Source organism: Sipha flava, unplaced genomic scaffold (genome assembly GCF_003268045.1).
Source record: "Sipha flava isolate LNK unplaced genomic scaffold, YSA_version1 69_pilon_pilon, whole genome shotgun sequence".
Classification (NCBI taxonomy): Eukaryota; Metazoa; Arthropoda; class Insecta; order Hemiptera; family Aphididae; genus Sipha; species Sipha flava.
The window spans coordinates 268809-282798 of NW_020273609.1; the positions used below are offsets into that span (position 1 = coordinate 268809).

The following is a 13990-nucleotide window of genomic DNA, read 5'->3' on the forward strand; positions in this document are numbered from 1 at the left end:
AAAAAACGCCTCCCTATATTACCAGTATTAGATATACCTTTGCCTTGCACAACTTTATCTACTTTTATTCCCAATTTTTCCCATAGACCATTTTGTATTTTCTTTTTTTGAATAGTCATTTCATTTTTTTGTTCAACACTGGCCCTTTTGTTTGACTCTAATATTCCTTTCTTATATGCTATATGAAGCATGCATTCTAAACATTTTATCCACCCATGTAATGGGGATAGTCCATATTGTAAATTATCATCATTGCATTTTAAGCTATATATTATCTCTAAGTTGTTCATATCTTTAGGAAAACATTTATAAATATAACAGGTTTGACTTGATGAATTACATAGTGTTAATTATTTTACCATCAACCATAGTTAGATAGAAAAAAAAAAAAATGTATTTGAACGGAATTTGGTCCTTCAAAAGATTTTAATTCTTTTATTTTTTTTTTTTTATTTTGCTAACTTCGCTTTTAGTATTAAAAGCGGTTTCTTTTTCAAATAAAAACTTAATTGGTCGACAGTATCGGGTAGATGACGATTTTTGATTTTTCCATAAAACGTATGTAAAATCACTATTATTTTTAGATTCTACAAGCTCTAAAGGGACTAAACAAAATAAAAATAAATTGCCATCACATTTTTCATTTATACTACTAATCGTTATTTTTTAATGTAATTTCTGATAGAAAAAAAACGTTTTGCTATAATATTGGCGGTTTTTGGCAGTTGTAAATGAATTAATATTCTTTAAGGTACATAAAGGTAAAAGTCTATAAACAAATTAGCCTCCCCTAATCCTCCCCTTTTATTTTGGGAGACCATAATATATTAATTTTACAACTATATATACATAATTTATTTTTATTTTATGTTAAATCATGGTATACAGAACTATAAATATAAGAAATGTATATTAATTTTGCTTACCTTGTACATTTACAGTATTCATTTTGAGAAAAAAATTGGTGTTTCAAATAGTACAGTATAGTTATTTTATATTTACTATTTTAAAGAAAAAGCGCAAGCATAGACGAGACGTAACGGCTGTCTAGTGGTTAATGACCTATATCAGACCAATTTCCTGTAATTATTGCTATTGAACGCTGATATTCTTATCATGTATACTATTTAGATATACTATTTTCAAACATTTATCAGTTTTTGCTTTACGAAATTTAATGAGTTTTGTCCACCTAAAATAGTGATTTGGCCCACTGTGGGACGGTTTTATTTTAGCGCAGTGAAATAAAAGTTTGGTAAAAATGAATAAAAGTTATAAAAATGACCAGTTGCTCCGACGGTTTTACAGGTCGAAACGATTTCGCATCTCGGACCTTGGTGGATCGTGGATTAGTTTTTCAGCGGATCGCTTTTAACAGAGGAAGGAAAGTAAAAACTACGAGAAGCACCACTGTCATAGGCAGTTTATCAGCGCTGATCGTGCACATCGTGTACAGAGTATAATTGCACACTCCGTTCCACAGAGGTGCACGACCGTCTTTCTCAGTAGAGAACGTCTACAACACGATCGTTTGGCAGACAAAAGCAGTGCGATCACCGCTTTGTTGTCGAACAGAAGTGCAGTATACGATAATGCACGATTCGTATCGTAACGAAATAATGGTTATCTCGATCTCGGCCCCCGAAACGATCGTGGAAAATATGATTTTTCGTGCCAAACGCTTCCCTTCAGAACACGCATCAGCATCAACCAGGCAACGTTGTAGTTGTTGAATAATGGCGGAAGAAATATATATATATATATATACGTATATAAACGTCTGTGGCGAGAGACAAACTTTTTACTCGCTCGACGGAAAACCGAAGCGGTGGTAAAGTTTTCTGTCATTTTCTTTTATAATTTATGAATAATTTGCTTATTAATTTTATAAATATATACATGTATATATACTTGGAACAAATAATTATATACTCTTTGCGAAATTTTCAACTGTAATAATTAGTGCGGCGAAGAAATATTTTGAGATACGGTCTATATACTTCACGCAGTGGTTATTGCACAGCATCTATACCATTGACACAACGAATTTAATTAGTGAAGCTCGAACCGTGTTTAATGAATAAAATTTTTTTTTTATTATTTTTATTATTGAGGTGAATATTCGCAGTATTGTCTGGGAAATGAACCGCCATTGACTGTAAAATATTTTATAACTCTAAATACCTACGCGCTTTGTATCAAAAACTTGGAAAATATATTGCGCATAAAAACCAATATCGTCGTACCTCGTCTATACAAAGATAAATAACGTTGAACGTCAAATACAGTATAAATATTAATAAAAAATAAAAAAAATAATCACAATTATAGTTTGTAGACGTAATATTTTTACATTACCTAAAATCGTATTCAATCGCATTCAGATTCAATGCTACATGATAGAAGACATTCACTTCATTGCACTAGTCCTTATGATTTCTTTAATTGTTATATGAGAGAAAGTTCAATTTGTCGAAGTCGGAAACTCACATTTTAATAGCTTTGTGTGAAATGTCCTGTGAACAAAAATCGTCATTTAAATAAAGTTGAAAATAATATATTTAGAACAAATAATTAAAAAATAAATATATATTTGTATCTTTGAAATGCGTTGTTTGGGATGATGTTAAAACGTGACACGGGAACCAATAAAAACGTGTCGATTTTTGAAATATCTTTAAAAAGGTAAAAGTTATTATTTGAGAACAGATTTAAATCGAAAATATTATGCAAGCCGGGAAAAAAATAATGGATTTATAGTAGCATATTATTATTGTCATTTATTTATCAAAAGAGACTATAATGCATATGTAGGCCCTCTTTTATTCCGTTTGTTTTCAAAACATATATTTATTTTTGTGATTATAAATAATATAAAATAAAACTGTTCGACGTTTATTATGTAAGAACAGGAATAAAATAAAATTTAAGATAGTGTATTGCGATTTGAGATTTTTTTTGTTTTCATAGTTCAGTAAACGAATTTAAAATCTTTTGGAAGGAAAAATACTTTCTTCCACATCGTTTTTGATTTTGAAAATGTATTTTATGTTATCGTTTTTGTGATATTAAGTCCAAACGCAGTGCACGTACGGTTGGAACTAAATTGTTGTAGCTGTTTCAGCAGTACATAGCATGCCCACGTAACGCTGTCATAGCTAATAAATGTCCTAAATGGTTTATTTTATTAGTAGTCGGCTGTCGAACGGACGGCAGGTATAGACGAGACATTTAATGAAGCACTGAACCATGCTACATGCCAGTTACGGCGTTGTACGATAACTGTATTACTCGTATATATTGTACCATCAATGAAGGTGGGCAGGTGCTACGTGAAGTAGTTTTAACACTTCTATTTGCGATTCGAATTTCAATATAAAGTGCGTCGCCACACACACAATTGTAAAAATATATACATAAATTATTTGTGAACACTGCCAAGGTAGCGCGAACATGTCAGCCAAAAATTTACAGGCCCTCGCCTATTGTTCCTGATATTATTTTGTGTTCGTAATCCAATACCACAATCATTTTTTTAAATATTTTATTCTTTGACGAGCAATCAAATGGCAATGTTTTTTTTTCTCGTCACTCTTTCTACACAATGTATTATGATAATTTATCAAAAATCGGCGGTGCATGTGAAACGATTAACATTAAAATATGTGTAGGCGAAATGCACATGCACACGGGCACGCTGAAGGGGAGATTCACTTTTCCACCAAAACTGACCTCTAACCGTTTACCGCCAGTATATTAATATACATTTTAGATTTGATATATGTATATCGGCATATTTCTTCCCTTTTATTTTGATTAATTAAACAATAGTTTCTTTTTAATCGTTTTAAAATTTTATACCGGAGTGTTTTTGGTTCACCAACGCTTCTTAATTCAGACATCCGTTTGCACTTCATCGTTTAATGGCGAATTTCGATTGAAAATATTTTTAAAATGTGAATGAAAGGACTCACAAGCGTTGGTTGTGCATGTAATTTCTGAAGATATAAGTGCCCAAAGTTTTGGAGGTTAAATACAATCTTCAATAATATATGTTTCTAAAAAGTAATCAATATATTTTTGAATACATCTTGATATGCCTATTTATTTTATTTTGCGATACTAAGATTGAGTTAAATGAAACCGACACCCTGTAATAATGATATGCGACCACATTTCAAAAACTACATTAAAGTAAAGCTTTATCGATGTCAAGAGTTACTTTGGGAGGAGAAAAATTTAACCCCAAGTCAATAAACTTTGTATTGTATGGAAAACATAAATATATAATTTTGTGTATTTAATTGGCAATTAGTAATATATTAATGAAACGTAATGATTATTCAAATATCCACAAATTGAAAAAATTGTAAAAAAAAAAAAAAAATTGAGCACAATAATCGAAAGTTTCGTCCATATAAATGCCTTCAACTGTTCATAAAAATCTATAAAAATCTATGATTTTTTTCACACGAAAATATTATATTTTCCTTTTTATTCTTAACCAATACAACATTTTCATTTTGTTTAGTTTTCACGTAAATTAAATTAAGTACATCATGGGCTTCAGCTATATAAGTAGGAATATTAAGCATAATTTTATGTCGTTTAACATATATTTACATTATATATTCTACATTTATTTATATTGGAAATGGTAATATCTGATAAATTACTATTTTATGCAATTTACTCATATATAAGAATAATTCACTATTTTACTATTTTATGCAATTTACTCATATATAAGAATAATTTATTTTGGTATTATATTAATATTACCAAAAACGTTTTTTTTACATGCTGTGGTAAACCACTTGCTTCTTCAATTCATGGCTTGAATATTTATCATGATTGTATCGTGGCGAATTTGTATTGTTTTAATTAATTATATACCTAGTTTTAATTTATATAGACTTTTGATAAACAGTTTTTAGTACAGTACCAACGTATAAACCCTTTATTATACGAACCAATTCGAAATTCGAAATTCTTTAAAATTAACAATTTTTTACTCCGATTGATTTCAATAATTTTATATTCTATTGTAACGAATATAATAATTTCTCATAAACCTCAGGCCTAACTACAATGTACACTCCTTAATTAGACTGAAGATAAAATCGTGACAACACTATTTTAATTTTTAGTTATCGCATGTACCTATGTAGCAGTTTTTACAAAAATGCATTAATAAATTGATCTACAATAAAATATTTCAGTTCTATACCCACGTGAAAATCCCAATTTTTATGGTTGATTGATTCGGTGATTGCTTATTTATAATTTATCATAAAAAAGTCATAAATTATTAGATGCACTAAATTAAGTAAATTATTTATGTTTTAAAGAAGAAGTGTACCTCATAAATATTATGACCTTAGAATAGCTCAGCTGATCCAAGTCCCTTTTCGCCACACACACACACACACACACCCACGCGCGCGCATATACGCACACACACGTATGTACATTCACTTGCGATATTGCTTAATATCTTAAAAATATTATATAAAACGATGACGTTTGCAGTTTATCAACAGGATCATCCGTACTTATTTGGTACGATTCTCCATACAACCTTGGTCAGACAGCATTGTTCACCGCAGCATCTCTTCGGAAACAAATGTTGCTTGTTCTCATCGTACTGACACGATGAAAATTTATTCTTATCGGTTCGACCGCTTATGTACCTATTAAGAAAAAAAAAAAACAGTCAATATTATGTTCGTACAATTATCGGGTTCGGTTGGTTTGTTCATAATTCAAAGATTGATGCGGTTGTTAAAACATAGAAACAATTTGAGACACTCTCATGTTAGTATCCGCACAACAATAATAATTATACAGTAACACTAAGGTACGTATTGTATTTGTCACCGCAAAAAAGATTGTTTAATCCCAAAAGAGTATGTAAACTCGTACAATGGAACTGTGTTGGGAATAGATACTATTTTATATAGATACTAATTTTTTTCTAGATATAGGTAAAGATATAAAAGTTAAATTAAATTTTATCTAGGTAAAGATGAGATAGTTTCATGTTGAATTTTGAGAATATTCAGGATACTATAGCCTACAGGTATTATGTAAAAAAAAAGCATAATTAAAAACACGTAATGTAATTTTTTAAACTCATTTCAAACATTAATAAACATAAAATATAAAAGATATTTTTTTTATAATAAACTTCATAAGAAGATGACAAATCGTTATCTAATTTAATAATAAAAAAAGCTTACATTTGAAAAATAAAATAATAATACCTATCATTGTTTTGTCAGTATTTACGATGTAGAACTCTAGACTTACAATGAACATTCAATACATGACATAATAATAAATTTTACTAAATGTTTGTTTTCTGTGTAACAGATATACGGTGTACAGAAAAATGTTAAAATAAAAATATAAAAATATTTTAATTTTTCAAATTTTTTTTTTTATCCCATTCAATTAAATTGTCTAGATCTGTACTCATAAATAACTAGATTTTATCTAGATGAAGATTAAGATAACTGAGTAGAAATTTATCAAGATAAGATAAAAGATAAATTATTTTTATCTAGATATTTCCTAACACTGATAATGAATAGCTTAACATTAAATTGTTATTCTATATCGCCGACCTAGATAAATCGTCGTATTCGGCGCTGATATGCAGAATTTTACTCGTGAAGAAAAACTGACGAAATGTCAAATCTAGTATGAATTGCGTCTATCGTGTCGATTAATCCCAAATTTTAAAATGTAATATTCGAGAGATGATTTGTCGTTCACGTTTTTTCTAGAATTCTGTGTGTGGATTATTTATCTTTTTCTTTTACACTTTTTCCTGTTATCTGTACTAATTTTTATTTTATTGTAAATGTATATACACTGGGCAACTTTTACAACTTGAAACTTATAACAAAATTAAAGGTATTGGAACTTCTTTTCGTTTATTTACCGGAGAAAGAAGTTTAAAATTATGATATACAGATAAAGACACTACACCTATATTTTCAATGAAAATTTTATAATTACTATTCTTTGATAAATGTTAGCGTGCTAAATTTAGTTTGGATATATTTGCACGTATGAAAAAAAAAATATAAACTCAATATACTGGTGTATGCATTACAATAACCAAACAATAGTTATAAATTATGCTTGATAATATTGTTTGAATGGTTTTTTATTTTTATTAATCATGCTATAGAAGATCTGGTATCATGGATGAATATTAATTCTAGATGCTGAGTTTTTGTTTGAGATAACGTAGCTAAATGTTGTTATTTGTGTGCATACAAGCGATTCCAAGGGGAAATTATAATAATACAATTCAAATTACATAAGTTTTCGGTTCAATGAGTTTTGCCAGAAAGATCTCGGAAATTTGAATAAAGGAAGACAGTATTAAAATTATTTTAACAGATCTTAAGATACATATTAATAATAATTGAACACGTTTAAACAGATAACAAAACATCTTCAAACTTTTCAATGACATTGATTTAATTTCGTATTCAATACTTTAACTGAATAAATATATTTTCTACTGATTTATTCATGATGTATACTTATAGATATACTAATATATTAAGGTATATTTATGAAATAGTTTTACTTAATTTAATAATATTTTATTATTTACTAATATTATTATAGGAGAATTTTGTTCGATTATTCAGAGAAAATAAAGTTTGTTCGTATCTATTCTGCAATTGATCATTTGAAAGCGAATTGAAATGATTGATTTTAGAAAATATAAAACATGCACGATAATAGTCCCAACGATGTGGAATTCTATACCAGATCGTAACCTTTTAGGTCAGTATAAGGGCTCTATTTCATGTGTATTTAAGAACATGGACGTACGTGTTTATATGGAAACAGTGTTAAATTTCGTGTAATTAAGATACACGTGTACATATATATATATATATATATATATAGAGTTCATGTACCCAGTGCCCGTGTGTTAAAACTCCATGTTGCTGTGTAACGTGTATTTAAAGTCAGGTAGCACAGTGTCACGTGACCTTCTCTATCAATGAAAATCTAATTCTAACGTTGGAAAATCAATGCACAATACTAAAATTGTATTATTTATTTATTTTAATTATATTTTTTTGTATAAAAATATTGGCATATATTATATTTAACATTTATTTTAAAGTAATAATGATAATTGTACTAAAAATAATTAATATCTCGATGTTCAATGCATTTAATTTTAACGTTGTATAAACATTTAAATAAAATAATCTAAGAACAGTCTACGTGTAAAATAAAAAAACTATTCCAAAATAAACGACAAAATCAAAACAATTATTTTTATAACAAATCAGTAAATACATTTATACAAATATGAATCATGTATATGTTCATATTTAATATTTTATTGAATATAAATAATTAAATAATAAGAAAAATGATTTTTTAAATTTAAAAATACCTAATAACTGAAATTAAATGATGAACAGTTCATAATGAAGCAAGGATTTGCACCCGAATCATTTTTTCGGGTTTCGGATTTCGGGTGTTGAATATATTCGGGTATTCAAAAACCGCAATACAACATTTAAACAAACGTTTGGATGTTAATAACCATTATTATTCGGGATAATATTGGTTAATACGGGTGTTAAATAGTCAAGGAAAAATATTATTTTTCATTGGTGGAGGGCGGTGGAGCCTCCCTAGAAATATAAAGTACAGGTCTTAGCCACCCTAGCTCTAAAAATTGTTAAGTGACTAAAAATACAATAATTATTATAATTGTAAAATGCATTTTTAATAATGGAATTAAAAAAAAATATATTCTGTGATAAGAATGAAATCAAATTCGTAATATTTTACAAACTTCTTGTCATGACTTGGAACGATCGCAATTAATGTAATATTAATATGTAATAATACCCGTATAGGTTGTTTAATTTAATTAATTAATAATTTCTATTTAGAATACCTACTCCAAAAATGTTTAAAATAAGGCACCTAATTGCTTTTTGTTTAAATTGTTGATTAAAAATGTCAAATTGTCAAACTTCGTGAATTGCCTTGTCGAAATAAATAATTGCGCACAATGGTATCTATAGGTGTAATAATCAAATAATCCTTAGACCCCTACAAATTTCACCAAATTTCTCCTTATGGTTTGTGGTACGTGCATATACTAAAAATGCACTAGCTAAAACATAGCGTAATACAAAAATAAAAATAATTTGTACTTAGGAATGTTACGATGAAATATTACACCAACAAAATTGACAATTCATGCCATAGATATGTGTACTACACGCCATACAGTGAACAAATGCGAACAACAATTTAGGTAATCATACGCAAGACATCAATTCTATTTCAGACTAACAATATTGCAATAAATAACGACTCGGTGATTCGTAGAAGATCTATTACCTATTAAATTATAATAATACGACGTATCTGCTTGGGATAATTTTAAAAATAGTATCCCAGTTGTTTACACTTGAACATTCAACATACCATACCATTCATGCACACCTGTTAATATGATATATTGCTATTGTCTTTATTTAGATAAAATTAGATTAACTAACAATTTTGTATGTTATTTGTGAAATAATTTCTGTGAATAATAATTTTACTATTAAACAACTAATGACAAAATTGAAATAACCACAAAAAATACATATAAAATAATATGTCACATAAAGATTGTAAAATAAAAAATTATTCGGGTTTTGGTTAATTCGGGTGTTTAAAAAAAAAAAAAATCATTCGGGTTGTATGGGTTTTGGGTGTTTGATTTTTTAAGGGTTTTTAGGGGTGTTACGGGTTCGGGTTAATTCGGGTGCAAAGCTCTGTAATGAAGATAAAAATATTACAAAAGAATTATACAAAATCAGAATTAATACGAATAAATTATAAGAGAGATACGAGTATGCATTGAATGTTTTATAAAAATAATTGATGATTTTGATGCAAAAATATTAACATGTTGATATTTCTTGGTACCAAACAGTTTCTTTTGGGCGTTACTACATTTCCGGTAGTATTTACTTGCCACCTCGGATATTAAAGGATATTTTTTTTCTGTTCGATTTCCAACAATCAAATGGATCAACAATCTATTTCAGTTGTGGTTCTACCAGATAACAATGATAATGTAATGAAGCATCTCCAAAGTCATCAAACTTCATCATCATATAAAAATTTAAGTGTCTTCTTATTTTTTTGAGCACAAACGTCAATTCGGACGGTAACAAAAGACACAATTACTCAATAAAAAAAAATTTTAAAAAACATGCAAATTGTATTGTGTATCTATGTCAGAATTACACGATGATATAATAAATTATTAAAAATAAATTTTACAAATACTTCTGGACTATAAATATATGTGTAATTGTAATACATCGGTAGATTTATTTTTTTATATACGTGTATACGAGCTTTAAAAACACGTGTAATTAAACAGACGCGTATTGTGTATAACACATTTTATTATTAAAGAAACAAACTACGTGTTCACGTGTATATCAATCATGTACCAAATCAAGATCCCTAGCTCTGAATGAAGTGAAAAATATATTGGTTTTACCGATGATGTGAGTTTTATGAGTTGTATATATTTATTTTGTGTATATAAACGTAATAATTTTTTTTTCATGTAAAAAGTGTTTTAAAAATTGTTTACAGCACCATAGAATGATTGAAAATTGCACACGTTTTGTAGTGTTTACCTTATACTTAAGCTATACATATATATATATATATATATTCAGTTTTTCTATAGTTATATAGTTATATAGTTTTCAATAGTAGATACAATATAATTATAATTGTATATTTTGTGAGAACTATTGACTCTTTTTATTAAAAATTGAAAAGAAAATTTGAAATTTAATTTTCATATCGTAGGGGTGTGTTATATTTTGTTTTTAAATAATGTATTAATAAGTTTGAATATAATTTATATTTGTATGTGCTTATTTGAAAAAATTACATCGAAAAACTTAAAATGTGATAATATCATGTTACTAATGAAAACGTCATTGAACTATATTTTCATTACATGTTTAAAATACCTCAAAAATATTGAACATTATTTCGTTCAGAGCCTTTAACATGTTTAATTACTCTAATAAGATTACTTGTATTCGGTTTTGGTTTCTGTATTTATTGATTTATTGTTGGATTAAATTTGAAAGAAATCCATATTAATGGCTTAATTGTGTTTTTTATTTTAGATTTGTAAAAAATGTAAAAAGTTAAGGAGAATTATTGCCTTCGTGATAACTTATAGATTTGTTGTTATTATAATATTATAATTTTTTATTTATAAAAATTTTTAATTATTATTTCAAAATTAAATTGAATTCAATGGACTTTTTGCCGCTATACATACCATGGAACATTTTTATATAATACTTTTATATTTTATTGTCATTTTCACTAGTAGTTATTGTCTGAACGGCAGCTTTTCATTTAAATGTTATATCATTTTGTATTCAAATTAAATTATTGAAATAATTGTGTGAATTCAATTATCACTTACATGATATTAACGTCATCGTACTTACTATTGTAATAGATTTATATAATATTTAATGGACATTTACCGTATTTTATATTATTGTGTTCAGTCTATTAAATTCAAAATAAATATTTATATTGTATGACCCATCCGTGTTGTATTTATGTAATATGATGATATGTAGAACAAGATATAATTAAAAAGAGAATTATAAAAAATTTCAAATAATTTCACTATTTCTCAGATATGTGTATTTCAGTTGTTTAACTCTAGTGTTTTACCATATTTTATACAGGTTTTATATTCTTTTTGTACATTTTTAATGTATACGAAAATGTTTAGTGGTTTGCTATCTCTGGGTCCAGTTTCATATATAAACATACATTATAAGTATATGTATATTTTTACACATAAGTATATAATACTGCAGTTTTCTTTTTTTTCCATCTACACCACATGGATATATTCTGTATTCTGGAGTCATAGACGATTTTACAGTGTTAATATAGAGATAATAAATTCTCAACAGTCTAGTACAGGGTTAAGGGAATACAATAAAGAAAAAAAAGGAAAAAAAAGCAAAATTGAGTCTTGAATTAAATATGAATTCGTCCGGCACCCAGTGTTTGCTCGCCGGGCACACTGTGCATTGATGTTTAATGGCTTTTCGTTTTGTTTGTACAGATGTGTCCATGCATATAGTAGGTGAGCAAAGGGGATGCTAAACGAGAATAATGATAACTAATTATTAATTCATAACATTCTGGAATCTTTTTATTTAATTTAAAGTCGTTTCACTTTTTGTTATTCAATCCTACTCAAAAAACGAGCGAGTACTTTATACAAATAAAATCGCATTATAATATATATATTTATATTTATACACATAATAAAGTATACCATTATTATTTACCATTTATGTTTAACAGTTTATTATGCTTAATGTTCGCATGACTGATGATTCTCAACACTAAAAACAGATTTACACGCATATAAAAAATATATACGGTTTCACTGAATTTATGAATGTTTATTATACACCAGAAATATGCACAAATCAGCAAGATAAAATTTGTGTACATCATTTCTAGTGATGAGTTCTTGGGGTGAAAAGCATTTTCTTCTTCCAATATTTACTCGATTACTTGGGTAGAACTACTGTATACGTAAACGACTGTTTTTACGAATAATTATAAAACACTAAAAGTTAAAAATAAACTAATTAGAAAAGTTATTAATTCAAGTTTTTTTTTTAATTTTCATATATAATTTTTATCATAGAAATAACAATCAATAAGAAAATGTTTATTATTTATCTGCAACTACGTGTATTTGTTTATGCTGGGAGTTTTTCAATTTATCAAATGATTACGAATTAAAATATTATTTTATATTATTATTATCAGTATGCTAATAAATTGTAGATTCTGGTCTTAAAACGATACATGCCATTTTTCTCCATCATTTTTTATTTAACATTACAATTATTATTAGTTATAAAAATATAAATTTAATTGAATATTACCTCACAAAATGTGTAATTTAATACAAAATTATGACATTTGTTTTATTTAATTTAAAAAAATGTGTATTCATTGGATGTGAATATTTAAGTATATACATAGTAGCAGATTTAGTAAAATATATTGAGCATTTAAGTATTAAGTTTGAATTTCTCACTACTTTTATTTTCTATGATAACTGCAGAGATGAAAATAATCGAAAAAACAATGATTCATGATATGTATTTCGAGCCAAACCTCACGTAATACATCATCATTTAAAATACATTTTAATGCCGTGGTTTAAATATTAAACAATTGTAAGTGAGAATATAGTATCGACACTATTAGTTATAGTTAGAATTGTTTGTAGAGATAGTAATAACTTCGTTTATAAAACCAAACATTTTTACGGTTTTGATGAACTAATTTTTGTCCGATCAGAATATTACTGTAAAATACGATTAAGAACGTTATTTTTGGTAACACGATTGAGAACGCTCGAGTTTTTTTTTCCATCATTGCCAAATGTAATCGATCTGTAATATGAGTCAATAATCTGTTGATATTTATCGGACTTTTATCGGATTAGCTGGATGTTAATAGTAACTTAGATACAAGATATGAGAGAATGACGGTTAGGTTTTGTAGTCGTCGTACAAACTATTCGTCAATATAATATACTACATAGCATATTTATTAAAATGGAAAAGAACGAAATTAAAATTATAAGAAGCGAACTAGGTGAAGACATAATATTATTAGAAAGTAATATATTTTATAAATTCTACATATTTTACAATTTTTTTATACATGTATACACTATACAGGTATTAGATATTTTTATAAGTTCTACATATTTTTAATTTTTTATTCATATTATATGTATATTACATATTATTAGGCACTTATTTATTTATTACGATTATAATTATTAATTTATAACTTTTTTCAAAAATATTTATTGTATGTATACTGAATT

The 13990-nt window shown here is 27.0% G+C and overlaps 1 protein-coding gene across 5 annotated transcripts in view; it reads right to left on the minus strand.

Moving 5' to 3' along the window:
* LOC112691991 (probable muscarinic acetylcholine receptor gar-1) overlaps positions 1–13990 on the minus strand; it is a 128633-nt gene that overhangs the window by 8461 nt on the left and 106182 nt on the right. For 3 of the 5 annotated variants that reach the window (XM_025566488.1, XM_025566489.1, XM_025566490.1), the window contains 2 exons: positions 5556–5693; positions 2359–2516 (listed from right to left, as the gene is read on the minus strand). The gene's annotated coding sequence lies outside the window, so the exon portion shown is untranslated. Of the gene's footprint in view, positions 1–2358; positions 2517–5362; positions 5535–5555; positions 5694–13990 lie in introns of those variants that run through there. The other 2 variants (XM_025566491.1, XM_025566492.1) reach the window with 2 other exon arrangements.